Below are 20,385 nucleotides of genomic sequence, written 5' to 3' on the forward strand. Positions count from 1 at the left end.
CAAATTCACTTCCAACCCCTCCATGGGGACTTTGAGATTGCTCACAGCTCCTTGTTCATTCCTGTTTTGATTTCTCACTATATTACCCTCTTCTAAACTCTTTACATTCTTTATAAGCTAACAAATCAACCGTAGATGGTTTTGCTCACTACTTTCTGAGAAAATAGAGGTCATAAAATGTGAACGTGCTCAACTGCCTTCTTCTCCTGGACAACCAGGTGCAAATCCCTGAGCATACACTTTGAGGCCTCTCAGATCCAATTCTTCCATCTTTCAACTCATCTCCTCCCAAGACTGAGCCTCTACTCCAAGTCACACTTACACTTGCTGATTCCGGAACATACCCAGGATTTTCTCAACTCCCTGATTTCACTTATGATGTTTTCTCAGTCAGGACTAGGTTCTATCTTCCTCTCCCAAACCACACCTCTCTCATCTTCTGGAAATCCTTTCCCAGCTTCAAGCCCAGCTCAGAGGCAGCCTCATCCGTGGACCCCTCCGCAAGGAGCTCCCCATCCATGCCACCACCAGCAGCAGTTCCAAATAATTTCTTCCCTACCTTTCTAGAGAATGCTATTTGTATTTCTATTACAGCATATTTTTGCCTTGGATATTTGTTTACATTCCGGTGTCTTTCACTGGATTGAAAGTGCCTTAATGATAGAGACTGTGTGGTTTAAAAAAATTATTACAGAGAGAGGATTTTCAATGATTGTTGATTTGAATTTGCTGAAGTAAAGTGCTGTTCTCTGCTTCCTCACGTTTTAGAAACTTTTATATCCTCCTGCTTCCTTTGTACAGACTCTCATGTTTAATTTTTAAATTTCACATCTTTCCTATTGTTTTAATTAAACTCTCTCAAGTCCTATTGGAAATAGGTAGACTATAATATATTTTAAATGTCTCTTGTTGGCTTTTAACTCTGGACTATTGATTGTGCCATTGATGCGGATTAAGGCTGCCCCAGCTAGAGAAGCCCAAGGTGACCTGGCCCACATGCCAAACTATAAGACCCAGTGGACTTTTTTTATGGTATGAATTAGGGCTGCCCCAGGGAGAGAAGCCCAGGGCATCCTCACCTACATGCCGATCTATATGGCCAGATTCATATCTAAAGTTATATGACCGTACAATAACCAAACCCCATCTGCACTGAAATCATTTAATGACTTTTTACATCATCTTTTCTTTTTCCAGTAAAAATAAGTCACATACCCATGCCTTATAAAGTTAACCCTAACCCTCAACTCAGGGCAGCAGCAGGAGCTCTGACTGCCCATGGGTCCTGTCCCCATGCAGCAGCTTTTTACTGCCCATGGGTCCTGTCCCCATGCAGCAGCAGCAGGAGCTCTGACTGCCCATGGGTCCTGTCCCCATGCTATTCCACACTATTCTCTAAATAAAAAGAGCACTACTGCCAGATCTTGAGAGTCTAAGAAGTCTTTCTTTCGACTCCTCGGCTCACTGACCCCGCATCATTATCACCAATTTTAAGGAAATTCCTCATAATACTTTAAAAATTAATCTGTTTAAAAATATATTTTAAATATTAGAAGGGGAAACACAATGCTCCTTTATGATATATGGAAGGAATTAGGAATTGTAGGGTACTTTTGCTATACATTAATACTCTTCTGTACAAAATAAGCACAAAACGTGGAGAAGGGAATTAATTAGAGATTACAAGGGATTGCTACGAGTTATTTTTCTGATAATAAGAGACAGCATGGCAGACACTTCTAGGTGCCTCCCAAAGTCCATTCTGCCCTTATTTCTTAGTAATAGATACTCCTTTTTTGGCGAGGGGACACACTGCCACCCAGTAAAAGACTACGTTCCCTGCGTTCTCTTGTAGCGAATGTAGTCATATTATCAAGCTTTGGCTAGTGAGATGTAAGCCTGAGTGATGGTTGCAACTAGTCTCCTTAATGTGAGGGGAATGACTCTTCTTTCCTACCGTCCAACCTGCTTCCTGGAACATCTGCTATCTTGGACTATGAGTTAGACCAAACTCTATGAATGGTGGAGGAATAAGCCAGAAGGAGCCTGGGTACCTGATGAGTTTGTGCATCTCTTCCACCAGTACCAGGCTGCTTACTTCCAGGTGCCTTTTGTGTGAGAGAAAAATAAACTTCTATCTTATTTAAGCTAGTGTCATTGGAGCTTTTAGACGTAGCTAAGCCTTCTGATCTTAATTGATGTAGATGACAGGATCTTATGAAGGTAGGAAAGGAAACTTCGGAAATGTTTTTTAATCTCCATGTTTTTCTATTCTGATCAGGAGAGAAAAGTCAATTCAAAAGCAGGTTGGATCAAAGAACCATCTCTTTTTGACAAAGGAAGAGAGAGTGAGGGGAATGCCATAGAACTAATTATGAAAGCTCCATTGACAGCAGTGCCTGTGACACGGCTGCTCCGAACACCAAGTGAACAGAACAGATTGAAACAGACTGAAGGGGCAAGTTTTCACACAGCTCATGCTGCAGCATTCTTAGAAAACTCAACTATTGCTGGTACAAACAGAGCTAGAAAGTCTCTTTCTAAAAGAAAAGATGAAAAACAAGGTGTACATCAGCATAAGAAGTAAATATCGGGCACCCTAGAGCGATTGATGATGACTGAGGTTTTGTGAGAGTATCTGTACATAATATAAATTCTTTTCAAATTTGCTTTATTTTATATATTTTAATGTTTATAAGTTTAATATTTATAAGTGTGTCTACAAGCTTATAGTCTTAAAAAAATCTTCTTTATATGAAATAACCGCTTACCTGCCTAATTGACTCTACAATCATGTAGCACTGATCTTTTTTTTTTTTTTAGCAATTCTTTTTTGTAGTTTACATTCCCGAGGAGACTCTTTTTGATGCTTTCCTACTTGTTAAAAGACTTGAATAGTTCCCTGGCAGGAGCTACAAATATTGCAAGAAAAGTGCCAGGGAGGGGATAATTAGCCTCTACAGGGCCAGTCTTGAATTTCTAAACCTATTAAGTAGTGATGAATATCAATCAACTCAGGTTTAACCCAAAAAAGGCAGTCCAGCACTTCTACCAATCCTCTCCTTTATCTAGCTTTTCTTCATCTTGAGTGAAACCACTTATTTTCACATTTTCCTAAACCCAAAACTTCTAGAAAATTCCTGTCCCCTGGAAGTTCATATAGTCAGCAGTCATGCTTTGTACCCAATGTCACTTGCACGCATTTTTTTCCTCTGTTTTTACCAGGAAATTCTGGTTGTTCTGGGTTCTTTCTTGATGACCTTTAGTCCTGCAGCCTACCCCACCCACCTGTGTGAATGCAGCCCTGGAAACCGCCCCTCCTGTGGATGTCTCAGTCTTCAGAGACACTCCTGCACGGTAGGCATAGGTCTCAACACCTTTCCTAGCCTGCTTTCCTCTGACCTGCCTCAGTGTCCAGTCCTACAAGTTCCAACCATGTGAGCCTTTTCACCATTTACTTCCTTGGGCTCTTCTGCTCCTGCTTCTGAAGCTTAGCTCAAGCTATTCTGGATGCATGAAAAATACTTTCCATTCCTTCATTCGCTCTGCCAGCCAACCCACTCCCATGCTAATTCACAGGTTCGTCTCCTCCAAGGGGTCTTCCTGAATGACTATAAGCTAGGTTTCCATACACACGTCCAGTTTTCAACCCACTAGTCATTTCCTTAAAATTTTTGTCATTTAATGGAATTAAATTTCATTTTATTTTGTCAAGTAATGAAATTTAATTTTTGTCATTCCATTTAATGGAATATCCTTTTTTGTGGGCAATTAATATACCTTTTCCATCTAAAAGAATCTTGGACCAAACACAACGAATTGTGCATCCTTTCTCTAAAATTTCACCCCATGCAGAGGGTATATTCCTTACATCAGCTTTCTTTCTCCCTCATCACCCATTCTCTTGTATGAAGTTTTCCCAAGTTAACTAAAAACTGTTTCCAAGATGCAATGTATTTGGCACTCCCCTAAATGGGATGTGTCCTTCCAAGTGTACGACTTTGTTCAATTAGTGTTATTCCACAGTCTAATAAACTATGTTTCCTTTATGCTGAGTGACTGCAAGTCTGAAGACCTGGAACTAGTCCTGCTTCTATTAGTTATATGAATCGAAGGCTAGTTATTTCACTTACATGGGCTTTAGATTCCTTATCTACAAAATGATAATCACTAAGCATTCTTCCAGATCTAAGATTCTACTATTCTACATGTGTGAGTTAGCTCCCTACTGGGACTACCTCAGCCACCTGCCCCTGTCACCCACCCCACACACCTCCACTCCTCACTCCAAGGGCAGGTGGGGTTCTTGTAACTTATTATGTATTATGGTGTTCAGCACCTGGCCAATGTTTTGATACAATATTCAAAGAGATCTAAATATACTTAAACGATTGAATAACTCTGCAAATTTCAAGGGTATGGAATAGAGGAGTGTGCCTGTGGACTTTACAATTCTCCCGTGTCCTCAGAAGACACATGGCAGGAAGAGTGAGTAGTATCCCTGTCTCCTCCTGGGGTAACTGCTATATCAGATCGAGCTGTTCTATCAGGAGTAGCTATATTTCATTTTTCTGAAGCTTTATATTCATGGTGAATGGGGATGGGATATGAGGGCAGTGGACGAGGTCAGAAGCTGTAGCTGCTTGAATGCTCAATTGTGTGGAGCTCCAAATTCTGGTTTTCCATTCAATGACCCTGTTTCCTGGCCTCTCTGTCCTGGGCACAAGGGAGAAGACTGTTTCTCAGGCCTAGCTATAATGTGGGCAGTCAAGGCCAGCCTCCTGATATTGTGAAGAGCCACGAGAATTCTTCTTTAGGGAATCAATATACACTCAATCACTTGTCTGTACAGGTTAATCCTCTCTGGACTGTCCATGGTAATGGGAGGATACCTTCCCTACTGCTGCCTAGCTCTGAGCGCCATTTCAGAGATGATGCAGCTTAAAGGCATAAATCAGAGAATGCTAGAGTGTGAATGGAACTTAGGGATTGTTTATGGTCCCTCTTTGTAAATATTCCATGAGCACTTGAACAGGATGTGTATTCTGCTGTTTTTGGGTGGAGCGTTCTATAATTGTCAACTGGGCCAACTCGGTTGATTGCATGTAAGTCTTCTACATCCTTACTGATTTTCTATTTATCCTACCAATTACTGAACGAAGAATATTAAAGTCTCCACCTGTAATCGTTAATTTGTCTATTTCTCCTTGCAGTTCTAGCAGTTTTTGCTCCGTGCATTTTGAAGGTCCGTTACTATATGCATAGAAGTTTGGGGTTGTTAGTTCTTCCTGTTGAATTGACCCCTTTATCATTATGAAATGTCCATCTTTATCCTTGGTAGTATTCTTTGCTCTGAAATCTACTTTGGCTGATATTAATGTAGCCACTCAAGCTTTTTTTCTTTTTTTTAATAGTGTTAGGATGGGATATATATATTTTTTTAAAACCCTATTTTTATATTTAATGTGTATTTCTTGTAGGCAGCATATAGTTTGGTCTGTTTTTTAAATCCTATGGGACAATCTTTGCCTTTTAATTGGGATGTTTAAACTAGTTAAGTTTACTGTGATTATTAATATGATTAGGTTTGAGTCTATTTTCTTGCCATTTATTTTCTACATTTCTCTTCTGTTCCTTGTTTCCTTTTCCCTCCTTTTCTGCCCTCTTTTAGGTGACCTGAGAATGTTTTATGATTCCATTTTATCTTCTTCTCCCTGAAGCCCCCCAGTACATAGCTGTATATTCTAGTCGTAGACCCTTCTGGCTCTGCTATGTGGGATGCCGCCTCAGCATGGTGTGATGAGTGGTACTAGGTCCGTGACCAGGATCCAAACTGGTGAAGCCCTGGACTGCTGAAGCGGAGTGTGTGAACTTATCCATTTGGCCATGGGGCCAGCCTCCTGTTATTACTTTTCTTTAAACACTCGATTATTTCTTTTTCTTTTAAAAATTTCCAAGCCTCTTCATTGTAGTCTACAAATTAATTAGATACATTAGCTTCCTTCCAAATTATTGTAAATGATGGTTTTTCAAATGTTTCATCTCTGAAAAATGCAGGTGTCTATTTTTCCAGCCTCCAACAACACTTTCCTCCACCCTCAGCCCATCTCCAAAGCCAATACCACATATTTTCTATTGTTGTTGTTTACTTTCCTTTTTAAAAATTTTGGTCTGGCAGCACCTCAGTTCTAGGTATCAATTACTGTTTTGGCTTTGTTGGAGTAATAAGCACAATGCACATAATAAGAATTTAAAGAATGAGAGCTTAAAATAATTACATTTTATCTGACATTAAAATTTCTATACCAGCTTTCTATTGGTTAACATTTGCTTGGTATATCTTTCGCCATCTCTTTATTTTCTACATCATTGCTTTAGACTTGCATCTCTCTTATACAACGTATACCTGAATTTTGACTAAAAGATCCAATTGGAAAGTATTTATATTTTAAATAATTATTTTAATTAAATCCATTTGCATTTACCATGATTAACAACATACTTGGGCTTCTTTCTGACTTTTTTGTTGTTTTCCATTTTCCATGAATTCTCTTAGCTTCTTTTCCCCCCCTCAGATTAATCAAGATTGTTTTACTCTCCTCACCTTCCTCTACCAGTATTGAAATTACATAGTCTATTTCTATTCTTTCAGTGGCTATCCTTACATCATCCTTACAAATTTATATTTTTCTAACAAAGTCTAAGTTAATTCCCACCTCTGTCCTGTTCTCAAGTCAGACAGGGATCTGAGCTTGCTTTCCTCTCCTTCAGAACACTCCATTTTGTTTCAAATGGCTACTATTCCTTTTATTTTTATCATTTGTACTCAACATTAAATTATATTTACCACCATATTTCAGTGTTCCTCTTGCTTACAATATCTTTTTGCATCCAATTCCTCCCTTCTGGGTTCATTATTCTCTTTGCAAAAAAGTGAGGATTACGAGGAGTAAAATTTCTTTTATGACTGAAAATATCATTACCGCACCCTCACTCTCAAATTATAATTTTTCTGGGCACAGAATTCTAGGTCACAAAGATTTTCCGTTAGAACATTGATGCTGTTATTCCATTCTCTTTCAGTCTTTGTGGTAGTGGATGAGAAGCCTCTTATCAGTCTGACTGTTCTAACTTTCTAGGTAACCAATTCTTTCTCTCTCTTGACTTCAAGATTTTTTTTATTCTTGGTTTTCTCTAGTTTCACTACAATGTTTCTATATCTCCTCATTTCTACAAAATTCTTAGTCCTTTTCTCTTTGAAAAATGTCTTTTTGCCATCCTCCCCACTTTATCCCAGAATTCCTATTAAAATTATTTTTCATCCTCTCTCTTTTATCTCTCTGGCTGTGCTCTAAGTGATTTCCTCACTTCTATTTTCCACATCAGTAATTCTCTCTTCATCTCTGTGTATTTTATAGTTGCTTGTTCCTCTTTCATATATAGTATGCCTCTTTTACTTCTTTGAGGATTTTAAACATCTTTGTTTAAAGGTTCTTTCATACTGCTCTTTTTCTGTAAATCTTGTATATTACCCATACCTTTGTCATTTCTGGTGCTTTTCGTTTCTTTGTGTAGATTCATACTTCCCTCTGGTATCGTTTCCTTCTACCTAAGGGACTCACTTTAACATTTCTCGTAGTGTGGATCTGCTGGCAAAGAATTTTTTTCAGCTCTTGTATGTCAGAAAAAATTTTTCTTTTGCCTCCACTTTTGAGAGATATTTTCACTGGGTATAGAATTCTAGGTTGACAGTTGTCTTTTTACTTTCAGCACTCCACTCACGGGCTCTCCTGTCTTCCTGATTGCCTTGTTTTCAATGAGAAATATGCTGTTATCCTTATCTTCATTCCTCTGTATATAGCATGTCTGCTTTTCTCTCTGATTGCTTTTAGGATTTTCTCTTTTATCATTGGTTTTGAGGAATTTGATTATGATATATCTTAATGTAGTTTTTCTTTATAGTTCTTGTGCTTGGGGTTTATTGGGATTCTTGGATCTATGGGTTTATAGGCTTCATCAAATTTGAAAAATATTCAGCCATTATTTCTTTAAATATTTTTCTGTCCCCTTCCCCCTTTTGGAAACTCCAACTACATCAATATTAGGCTGCTTGAAGTGCTCTGCAGATCACTGATGGTTTGTTCTTTTTAAAAAATTATTTTTTCTCTGTGTGTTTCATTTTGGATAGTTTCTATTACTATGCTTTCAAGTACACTTATGTTTTCTCCTGCAATGTCTAATCTACTGTTAATCGCACCCAGGTATTTCTCACTGAGACATTATAGTTTTCACTTCTAGAAATTCAATATGGATTTTTCCTTATGTCTTCCATGTCTCTACTTAACTTTTTAAGTGTATGGAATACTGTTGATAACTTTTTTTATGTCGATATCTGCTAATTCTAACATTTTTGTCAATTCTGAGTAAGTTTTGATTGATCCCCCCCCCACCCTCATTATGGGCCATATTTTCCTACTTCTTGGCATGCCTGGTAATTTTTGATTGGGTGTCAGACATTGTGGATCTTACCTTATTGGGTGCTCAATATTTTTACATTCCTATAACTATTCTTGAGCTTTGTTCTTGCATGCAGTTAAGTTACTTTGACACAGTCTGAACCTTTTAAGACTTGTTAGGCAGAACCAGAGCCTAGTTTGTCTAGGGCTTATCACTGTCCACTACGAAGGTAAGACCTTTTTGAGTACTCAACCTGATGCCCTGTGAATTTGAGGTTTCCCAGTCTGGCTTGTGGGAACAGGCACTATTCTAGGCCCTTTGTGGGCACTGGCTACTCTTCCCTCTAATTATTTCAGGTAATTTTTCCCCATCCTGGGGTAGTTTCCTCATACGCATGTGCCAATCAATACTTTGATGAATACTCGTGGAAGACCCTCTGAAGATCTCCAGAGTTCTCTTTCTGTACAGTTTTCTTCTCTCCACTACTCTGTCCTGTGAAGTCCAGTTGTCTTGGCCTCACTGGACTTTCAGCTCTATCTTCTTAACTCAGGAGACAACTAGGTTATCTCTCCCTGCACTGAAACCTGGAAACTCAAGGCAGTAGGCTAGGGTATTCATAGGGCTTACTTTGTTCCCTGTCTCTCAGGGATCACACTGTCCTTTGTTGTCTGATGTCCAATGTGTTGAAAATGATTGATTTTGTCTAGGTGTTTTTTTGTTGTTTCAGGCAGGGGGATATCTAGTTCTTGCTTTTCCATCTTGCTCAGAAGCAGAAGTCTTACATCTTCCTTCCTTGTTCTCCTTCCAACCTGCTTATTTAATTACTCTTACTGTGACCTTTTTCAAACCCCATTGGGACCTCTAGGTCATTGGGACTCTACTTTCTCCCAATCCAACAATACTCTCCTTTCATCACTTTCCTTATTATGCAGCTTGGATTCCATGATCCATTATTTCAGTAATGCTCTTGCCACTGTCCTCAATTCCCTTGCCCCTCTCAGCTCATTTAACCCAGGTAATTACATGGTAAAGGTTCAATATTTTTTTAATGAATGGATAAATAAATGAATGAGAAAATAGAGCATATATGTTAGTTTCTGACAACCTCTTTGCCTATATTTCATCCTTTTTTTTTTCTGCTTTTATCTCCCCAAACCCCCCCGTACATAGTTGTATATCTTAGTTGCATGTCCTTCTAGTTGTGGGATGTGGGACGCTGCTTCAACGTGGCCTGACGAGCAGTGCCATGTCCGTGCCCAGTATCCGAACCCTGGGCCCGCCACAGTGTAGCACGTGAACTTAACCACTCGGCCATGGAGCTGGCCCCATCTTTGCCTATATTTCAAAGCTAAACAATTTTTAAAAAATTACTGCTTTATAGTACTATGTCTCTTTTATCAATATAGATAATAATTATATATAAAATTAGGTTACCCTTTATATATAAATATCATTTTCCAATTCTGAATTACTTAGGACATGTGCTTATTGATTTTTTCCAGTAAAAGAAAGTCATAGACTTCTGAGTTACAACTAAGCCAATAATAGAAAAACAGAATGTTTAAGCATGAATGAAATTTAGAGCTAAGTTCCTGTTACTTTCCAATTTTATAGATGAGAAAACTCAAGTTTTGAGAAGATAGATTATTTGGCTAAAATGTTTTTCAAAGCTCATGTAGTTGGTCAATAGCAGAATTAGGACCCAACCCAAATTTCCTGACCCCAACCCAGGGTTCCTTCTATCCCATTGAAGTACTATATTTTCTTGCCCGGGTCTGACTGTATCCAATATCCTGTGTTTGCAGATAATTTGATCTTATGCAATGTTATAGCACTATTTATAATAGAAGCGGGGGCCCACCCTGTGGCTGAGTGGTTAAGTTTGCATACTCTGCTTTGGCTACCCAGGGTTTCACCAGTTTGGATCCTGGGCACGGACAAGGCACCGCTCATCAGGCCATGCTGAGGCGGCATCCCACATAGCACAACCAGAGGCACTCGGAACTAGAATATACAACTAGGTACTGGGTGGAGGGGTGGGGTTGGGGGCGGGGGAGGCTTTAGGGAGAAGAAGAAGAAGAAGAAAAAAGAAGATTGGCAACAGATGTTAGCTCAGGTGCCAATCTTTAAAAAAAATAATAGAAGCAATGTGGCACATGGGTCATGTTCTTACATTCAGGTACAACATCCTTTCAAACATTAGTTGGTGACTCTACCATAGGGGATTCAATAAGTTCACATCCCTACTGTACAGAGCTGATGCCAGATGCCAATAGAAATCTCTATAGGTTAGCATATAAATAATGTAATAAATTAAGCCCTAAGATATGGAAGGGCTCATATTCCTCTAGATTCATCAGGACATTGTATCTTCAAAAATTGATTCCTTAAGTCTGGAAAAAGTTTCAAGAAGGATAAGAAGTTTTCTCATCTTTATACTCTGACTAGACATTGACATTAGTACTGACTCAAGACATGTAGGGCCCAATAGTCATGGACAGGACCTAGTAGAAATTAGGTAGTAGGCATAAGAGAAAGCAAACAATGAGTTAAACATGAATAACATCACTTCAATGTATACATTTGAGATTCACACACACACATACACACAAACACACAGACATCTGCCGTGTAGATCCAAAATTTGAAAATCTGAGTTAGAGCCAAAATGCAAATTATTTGCAAATATGACTTGATGTTAACTGTTAATGTAGTTATTCTGATGTTCATCAAATATTTTAGCTCTCTGCCTTCTGTACATATAACTCAATTCTTTTGCTGACCTGTGTTCGTTTTGTAGGGTCACGTGACTAATTCTGGCCATTGATGTTGAGTCATTTCCAGGCTGGATCATTTAATTGTGGGTTAAGAGTCTTCAGAATTCTCTTTCTGTTTGGGATTGTAATTGGCAACTTTAGAAGCTGGTCCATTGGCCAGAGTTTCTGATTCCCTATGATGAACAGAGCCCCCTGCCAACCCATTATGAACATGTAGTGTTAGCAAGAAATATATACTTGTTGTTTTCAACCACTGATATTTTTAGAGTTGTTTGTTACCACAGCATAACCTAGCTTACTCTGACAGACACATCTGCTTTTGTTCTCTGGATGAAATTGTCTTAGGCATGGATATTGGTAGGAGTCCAAGAACACTGAGAGACTGGTAGGAAAGCTAAAGTTAAGAAAGGGAAAGAGACGCAATGGGGCCATTCTAAGACAAATATAGGCATATACAAATTGAATGCAATTTGAGCAGACATACTGGATTTTATTATTGTTCTTACTACTACTACTACTACTACCTTGATTATTATTATTAGTCTTATTATTAGTTTTTTGAAACAACCTGAAGTTACTGCCATTACTCGCTATGATTCATCCTTGATGTTGGATAGAGATACAAAGGGAGGAGAGATCCTCCTAGCTTTTGTACCTCTCAGGCAAATGAAATAGCTATTTATCATACATGGTGTGAATTTTGTTCCTTGAGTATTTATATTTCCTCTCTCCCAATTGGACTGTACAATTCTTGTAGTTAAAGACTATATTTTATATTCTTTGTGTGTACTTTTGGAACAGTCTAAAGCTCAATAAAACCAAGCTGAAGGCCAGCTTCATTTGCTATCAGGGAATTGGCATCAGCTTCCCTTGTCAACCATCTCTTGGGCTGACTTACAACAGATGCATCAGTTCTCACATTTTCATTTCCTGGAGCTTCAGGAATACTTAATGAGAACCATGAGCATGGGGTGGGGCAGGGCAAAGAGGAGAAATGCATTTTCAATCAATACTGTCTTTGGAAATTTAGTCCTTCTCATTGGCAACCAACTCAGTGAAGCAAACCAAATGAGAGACATTTTTCAAATCTGACTTCTCATAGCAGTTCTTTCATTTTTTTGGACATGTGCTCTGTTGGGTTTAGTCTCCTGTTTATTGCTCCTGGCCCTATGTGCTTTTCCTTTTCCAATCTTCCCATTTGCCATTTTTAATTAGAAATGATCTACAGAGCTGCAAAAGTCAAGTGATATATTTAAAAACCCATGGGTGGGTAATCCAATAAAAATGGTGTTGAGAGAAGAGTCAGCATTTACAGAATCCTTTAAGTTGTCAGCGACCAAACCGCATGGTAATTTCCCACACCTGGCAGTGCACCTGGGCTTCCACTTGCTCATTTGATTATGGGTTTGGAGCTTCTTTGCTAAGTGTTCAACTGCTTTCCCTGTTTATCAGTTCTGGACCTCCATCCTAGATTTTAACTTTGCCTATCAGATCACGCACCAACTCTGTCTTCTATTCTTGCATTATTTGGAACTCAAGCAGCATGCTCTTTGTTTTTGCCAAGTATGACATTATTCTGCAGAACTCCTTCCTATCCCCAGTGGTGTAATGGACGTAGTTCTCTCTGTATTTCTGCACACTAAGGAGATTGCCCTTCCTATATACTATGCAATTGTACTTGTAGTACCTACTATGTATCTGGCACTAGCATAGGTAGTGGGGACACAGCAGTGAAAAAAGCAGACAAGAATCCCTGCCTTTGTGGAACTTACTCTGTAGCAATGACAAATCCAATTACTAGTATGATTTGACATGGATCCTATAAAATTATACTGGTCCTTTATCCAGCTAATCATCTACATTTACATGTAAGTCCAAACATGTTTGCATCCTATGGTTTTAGTTTTGGTTCAAAACTAAATTTTTATCAGGACAGACCAAAAGATGGTTGACCCATACCAGGTATGGTCAGAAGCCCCCCCCTGCTGAGCACACTTGTTGATCCGAGAAAATAGAAAATAGCCAAATGCCACATTCAATTTCTCATAGCCACACAGAGAATGTGATTTTGTTTGCCATTACACCAAGTGGCTCTTGGACTAAGACCTAAGTTGCAGTGAACTTGTCCCATGAAGCTGTTTTTTAGAGGGGCTAAGCAATGCCATTGGAGACTAATTTTTCTGTATACCTATGGCAGACAATTCTCTTATAATTCGTCTTATAAAATCTTATAAAATTATTCTTGTAAGAGATAAGGCTTAGCATTAGATGAGAGCTATCACACAATGAATGGGAGGGTGTGTGTGTGTGTGTGTGTGCATGCACTAGTACCCTGCACTCCCCTCTCATTTAACTTCAACCTCAAAAGCTTGTCTCTTGAGGGCAAACTGATGCAGCTAGGAGGAGAAAGCCACCTTCTCCTTAACTCCTAAGTTTGCTGCCTAAGTTTAATGACTCCTAATTCGGGTTTGGGAAGAGGAAATGGGGAAGCTACATTTACACCACAACTGTGACTGGGCCATCCTCCTGCTGTCATGGACTCAGATCTGGGTTGAACATATCTATTACTTGGGCCCAAGGAACAGCTTCAATACAACTTACTATCCCAAGACTCTAGTATGAATTCCTGCACCTCTTTGCTGGGTCTCCTGGGACCCTGTGCTGTTTGTAGTAAAGAGAACTGGGACTCTCTGCCTTTGTACTGGTGACTGGGGTTGGTCCCCAAACAGGCATGTTGGAAACTATTCTTCCTGCTGCTGCTGAACCTTTATCAAGCTAGACTTGAGGGGCCCTGCAGCTGCAGGGAATCGGGAAGATAACCAGAGGGAGTTCATATTTTAAACCTATTAAGGATAAAAATACCATAGCACACTTCTCAGAATCTGCAATGCCCCTTTGAGGTTCCAGAGATTTATGGATAGTGTATTCCAGGGACTCTCAGTTCCTAGATTCATTTTGTACTTGGATCAAACCTGGGTTTATTTTCAAGAATCTCACCAGGTGAATTTTGAGGGATATTTGGTCACACCACAGGTGAGGTTTGTATTGGTCTGAATGGAATCCAGGTTCCTCTAACCCAGGCTAATACCATATCAGAAAGGCTCCCTTGGACTCCTGGTGGAGGCTGGGGGAGTAGCCTAGAGTCTCACTTGACTTCTGGGGCACATTCCTGGAGACACGCTTGGCTCTAGTGGAGGCATGAAGGCTGGAGGAGAGGCCATCTCATCTGAGAGCCCCTACCTGTTCCTAGATAAGACCTCCCTTCCCCAGGTTTTCATCCTTTTCTGGGGAGTAATGAGGAGAGAGTTGTGAAAGCTTGAGTGTGCTCCTAGCAGAACCCTTACCCCTCCTCTCCTCCAACACTCGCAGCCTCATCACCACTATCTGCCGTGAGACCATCTGGACTAATTTCGTTATACTCTGTATCCCTGATTATGTTAGTCACCGGAACTCAGATCCTCCTCTCACTTCTTCCCTCATCCCCTGTACTCATGACATCCCTTCAAAGCTATATTTTTCTCTATAGCATGTATCATCATATGGCATTTTATGTATTTCACTTATTTATTTGTCTGTATTCCCGCCAGAATATGAGTTCTACGAGGGCAGGAATTCTTATCTGTTTTGTTGTTGTTTAGAATAGTGCCTGGCACATAGTAGGTATTCAATAAATATTTGTTGAGTGAATAAATGATGTGATGAGTATCTAGTATTTAATGAGTCATTAATTATTAACAATATCCATTCTCTTGTTTTTTGGATGAATGATCCCCTCATTGACCTCTGAGAATGTATTAGCCTTTCCCATAGACTCTGACAATTGAGGTGACTCAGCAGAGCCCAGATCATTACATTACTTTGGACATAATCCTTGACACTCCACCCCCATGTCAAACATTTGCCAAAGAGACCAATGTGTCCAAGGTAACTATTGATGCTTTCCCATCTCAACTCTTTGCACTCCCACCACCATACTCGGTCACATATGCATTCTTTTATAAGACATTTAATCCAGGAGAGAACAGTTAGCCAGATTTCTGACTATTATTGCCAAATCTGAGGTCTACAGCATGATGGGAAACTAGCATATGGCAAGGCTCTAAGCAATCATCTTTGTAACACCATCAGATTCATTGGGCTAATTACCTTCTCACTTTAATTTCTGAGTAATTCACTCCTCAGAAGCTAGAATGCTGGGTCGATGGCCTCTCCTAGAAGGCTATGCACCTGCCTGGGTACCAGCAACCTTGTGCTGTGCCATTAAACTTGAATGTCACCACTTATATTCTGCAGCATCAACCAATCAGACCCTTCAAGAGCCCCCCTCTTTAGTGAGCTATTCCATCTCTAAGCCTGCCTGTGTGGCCTTGCAGCATGGATAGAGGGTACTTAGATCATTTGTGATGATCTGGCTTTGAGGCCTATGACTATGGCTCTTCAAAAGGTTTACTAGCTCGATAGTCCCAGAAACACCAAAAAATAAAGCAATATGTTGGCTTCAATACCAAATGAGAATGCAGGAAGAGTCTGGGAAGCACAAAGGCTCCTATTTCCATTGTTAACTTCCAGCTGGCTTTGGAGGAACTGAACTGCATACATCAATTTTATCACCAACTTACTCCTCTCAGGGCCGGATACCTGTGCAAGTTCTCATGAATCGATGAGATACCAGAGCAACACCTGGAGTGCCATACTTATGGGTCACTCTCAGAGTGGGAGTGTCACACCAATGAAATCTAAACCCTGCTTCTACATCAACTGTTTCAGTAGCCACGCCCATCCTGGTACTTCCTTTCCCCCCGATGGGTGCCAGAACAACCACCCAGCAGAACTAGGCACAGCCAAATCTAAGAACTCCACACTATGCTTGGGGGGTAAGACCCATTAAAAAGTCACCATTGACAGGCAACAGAATCCTTGGACATCCCCACAAATAGAATAACACTCCTTATCCCACCATCCCAGAAACTCAAAGGCAGATACATAGAGATCCCTTCCCCCATCACTGCTATTTCTGGGCCCTCTAAATTCTCCCTATGGCTACCACTATCCATGACCACACTCACCCATAGTAGGCCTGGCTATATTATCATGCCACTAGCACCCTTGATGGTCATTGGTAAGCCTGGATACAGCACCTGTGCTGTGAAAACTCCCTCCAGGGCCAAGACAGGTTTGCAGAGCCAGCAGAAATAGGGTTCACAGGACAAATCTGAGATCCAGCTGCATATCTGACCTGAATCCCTGTCTTGGGGTCCACTATCACAAACCCAACCTAAAGCAGGGTGGAGTCAGGGTCTGAGGAGCTCCTTTAAGGTGCTCAGGGAGTGAAAGCTGCTGCACATTCAGGTCCAATATAAACAAGAAGAAGAAGTGTTAGAGGGACCCCCTGAGCCACTTGGTCACCAGAACTACAATCTTATCTTTATCTTCTGACTGCACCACTGGTTTTCTAAACTTGTCTTCCTTTTTGGATAACGAAGTTGGAATTTATTTAAAGGGTTCACATCCTCATAAAATCCTTTTTACTGGCCTTCAACACCATTCTGTGCATATGTATTTGTGCACGCATATATACACACAACTCACATACACACACGTTGTTGGATTACAGTCTGCATCTTTTCTTGTCATGGGTTCTCTAATACGACCCAATCAACTGAATCCTCTGCAACCCACCCCATCTCCTTCAATCTGGTTTCTTAGATGTTCAGTCCGTGTGTTGCAGTGGGCATGAAATACCTTTTTTAAGGAATAGTCATTTTTACAGCACCTTTACAGTCTAAAACTCAGCAAAAACACATTCACACTAGATCTTTCATCAGCATGGAAATCCTAATCATCCAAGCTTTATGACCCTCCTGTACTCACTTTGTCATGGCCACAGGGGGAATATCTACAGCAGATTTCAGATGCTGTACTGCCCCCTTGTTACCACGCTTTTGGGCTGCTGATGCACATCTCCACGTGTGGTCATAACTATAGAGTGGTGCGCCTTCCTCACCCCACTCTTCTCCTCCCCGGTGTATTTTCTTTCCTAATGATACCTACTTTATGTTGGAGCCGAATAACTCATCAGTGAAAATGGGGAGAAGCTCACATGGGTTTATAATCCAAATCTACAATATAGTTGAATGTTGATTAGACTACATAACTTACAGAGTGATTCTAATATATGCCATGTTGTTTGAGGATAAGATTATTTCTAACTCATTTTTGTGGTCTGTTCAGTGGTTCTTACAGGGTCTGGTACATAGTAAGTGCTTAGTAAATGCTTATTGCATAAGTGTGCAGTTCCAATGGCAACACAAGAGGAAGATGTCAGAACATCAATGGGTTGAGAGATAGACAAGGACAGTTTTAGAAATTAAACTTCTAAAACCTTGGGGTCCTCGATGGTCAAAAACAGGATGGAAGCTGAAGAGAGACAGCTCCTTGTAACCCACGGGTCACCATCCATGAGATGCATGGGAGACCTCACTCTCTCTCTGTGAGGAATCAGTGCAGGACTGGAGAAAATAATCAGAATGGCAAGGACCGGAAGTGAGGGTTTTATCATTCATGATGATGATTTTTTTTTTCGGTATATTTAAATCCCTGAGAATGTGATTCACCAGCCATCAGATTTAACAAAATCCACTCTCATTTTACTGTGTGGGTTAGTGATACAGAAAACTTTCAATTATCTCGACTAATGGAATGGACGCAGTGGTACACATAATCACAATGCCATGTCTATTTGCCTTTGGAAAGTATTACGTGGGCTCTTCCCTCAGCAAGTTTGCTTCATAATGATTAGTTCTAGCTTCGGCTAACATTAAAATGAGTTGGCATTTTCCCTGTACAATAGCTGGTAGTAGAGGAGGAGAGATGTGTTTATGGCAGAGGAATCTCATGCAGGGCTTAGTATTTGCCACAGTTAATCACCCACATGGATAATCCACTTGCAGCAAGTGGGATTTTGAACAGAGCAAAAGGCAAAGAGTGACTATGTGTCCTGGATTTTAATGACCTAGGGACAGATGCCCCAGGAGAAAGCCGTACCTGATGTTATGAAGGGTTTTAATGGAGAAAGAACACCGGAGTAGGTGTAAGGCAACTGGGGTTTATCCTTCTTGATAGCCCAAGGGAGGCCTTATAACCTCCTTGTGTCTCAATTTTCTTATCTATAAAATGTAATGATGACACCTGTTCTGCTTGCGTCACAGGTTAACTGTTAGGCCAAAAGAGAGTCGTGGCACAGGGCTTGTAAAAGTACTACATGCTATGAAAATGCAAAGCATTGATAGACAAGCAATGAAATATTGTTGTCACCAGCTTTTCAGGATCTGTCCCTTACTCTAACTTCTCAGTGCTTGGGGACTTGGGCTTTGGCTTCTGAAACTATCCCAGTTAAAAAAAATAGATAGTCACAATTCTTAAGGATCCTGCTATTCCAGGATAACTAGTTTGAAAATGTCCATGGATCCTAACGAATGGATGCATCCTTTCTTAGGTAGTAGTTTCATTTTAACAGGGATCCTCTGCCATAATCGCTTAACCTACCGGCTCTCAAAGTGTGGTCCCCGGATGAGCAGCATCAGCATTACCCGGGAATCTGTTAGAAATGCAAATTCCTAGATGCACCCCAGAACTACAGAATCACAAATTCTGGGAGTGGGGCCCAGCAATCTGTGTATTAAGCCCTCTAGATGATTCTGATGTACACTCCAGTTTGCAAATCACCGCTTTAGCTCAAAGGGGAAATGGGAAACTCAGGAATTGGGCTCTGGGACATGCTACTGAGATACCTTTATTTTTCTGAAGGAGGTAGGGGGAGGCTAATGGGACTTTTCAAACCACACTGCACAGCTGTGTGTGTGTGTGTGTGTGTGTGTGTGTGTGTCTGTGTCTGTGTATAAAATGATGAGCCAGAACATCACTTTCTCAGGAAGGTCTTTTTCCCAACCACCCTATCTAAAAATGCATCCCCACCTCTGGTACCCGTGTCTTCCTTGCTTGATTTATCCTCCTTTGTAGCTTTTATCACCTTCTAATATGCTGTTACTTATTCATTTTGTTTATTGTCTGTCTCTCCAGGTAGAATGTACACCCCACAAGGGCAGTCTCTTGTGTTCACTGCTGTACCCTCAGCTCTGAGAACTGTGCCTGGTGCCCGGTGGGCACTCAACAAATATTTGTTGAAGTAATGAACGAATGAGTGACTGCTGAACCTGGAGATAAGAAAAGACTGGCGTCAGACCCAAACACGGAAACACCTGCAAGCATCCGTATTAGGCAGTGTTGCTAAGCACAGGAGCCTTGCCTCTCTTTTCCTGTTTTGGGCTCTGAAATAAGTCTGCAAACAAGGCTTGGGCAAATGTCATCCTCAGGGGTTTGGTTCACTCTGCTGCTTGGTTATCAGTGGAAATATGCTCTCTGGTTTTTCCTAGGCACGGGAATAGTGTACTGATTAATCAACATGTTTATATGGCTGGCTGGGGTGAGCGGGCAATCTATGAGTGTGTGACAGACTAGAGTCTGACATGGTAGGGAAAACAGTAGTCTAAGAATAAAAATGAGGAATTCTGAGTTCTAGTCCTCACTCGGTCCCTAACTTGCTGTATGGTCTTGGGGAAACTGCTTAGCATTTCTGGGCCTCAGTTGCCTCTTGATCTCAATGATCTCCAAGGTCCCTTCCAGTTGTAATTCAATACCCTTTCATGCGTTACTTGATTAATGTCTGTCTCCTCTGCTGGTAAACTCCTTGAGAATAGGGGCTGAGTCTGTATTTGCCCACCTAGTCCACAATGCCCAGCACTCATAGGCACTCAAATATTTGCTGAGTGAGCAAATCTCTATGAAAACAAAATGGCGATCTCAGCCTCATCAGCCTGCGCTCTACACAACTAAGTCACAGGGACGTGGATGTGGGTTGCAAAGAACCTGGCCTGGCGGGGATCTCCAATCACGCTGGCTCTGCATCCCCTCCCCTCAGGCATACAGAAGTTGCACCATTCATTAAAGTGAAGACCATGCATGGGAAGTGTACACAGGAGAGTTCAGGCCGGGCACTGGGCCATCAGCCCTGCAGTTTGTTAAAGGCATGGATTTGGGGCTCAAAGACTAGAATTTGAATCATAGATCTGCTATTTTCTGGCTGTATGACTTT

The 20,385-nt window shown here is 40.7% G+C and overlaps 1 protein-coding gene across 31 annotated transcripts in view; it reads right to left on the minus strand.

Moving 5' to 3' along the window:
- KALRN (kalirin RhoGEF kinase) overlaps positions 1–20,385 on the minus strand; it is a 641,465-nt gene that overhangs the window by 162,376 nt on the left and 458,704 nt on the right. The gene's annotated exons all lie outside the window — the stretch shown is intronic.

This window comes from Equus caballus, chromosome 19 (assembly GCF_041296265.1).
Source record: "Equus caballus isolate H_3958 breed thoroughbred chromosome 19, TB-T2T, whole genome shotgun sequence".
NCBI classification, from domain to species: domain Eukaryota; kingdom Metazoa; phylum Chordata; class Mammalia; order Perissodactyla; family Equidae; genus Equus; species Equus caballus.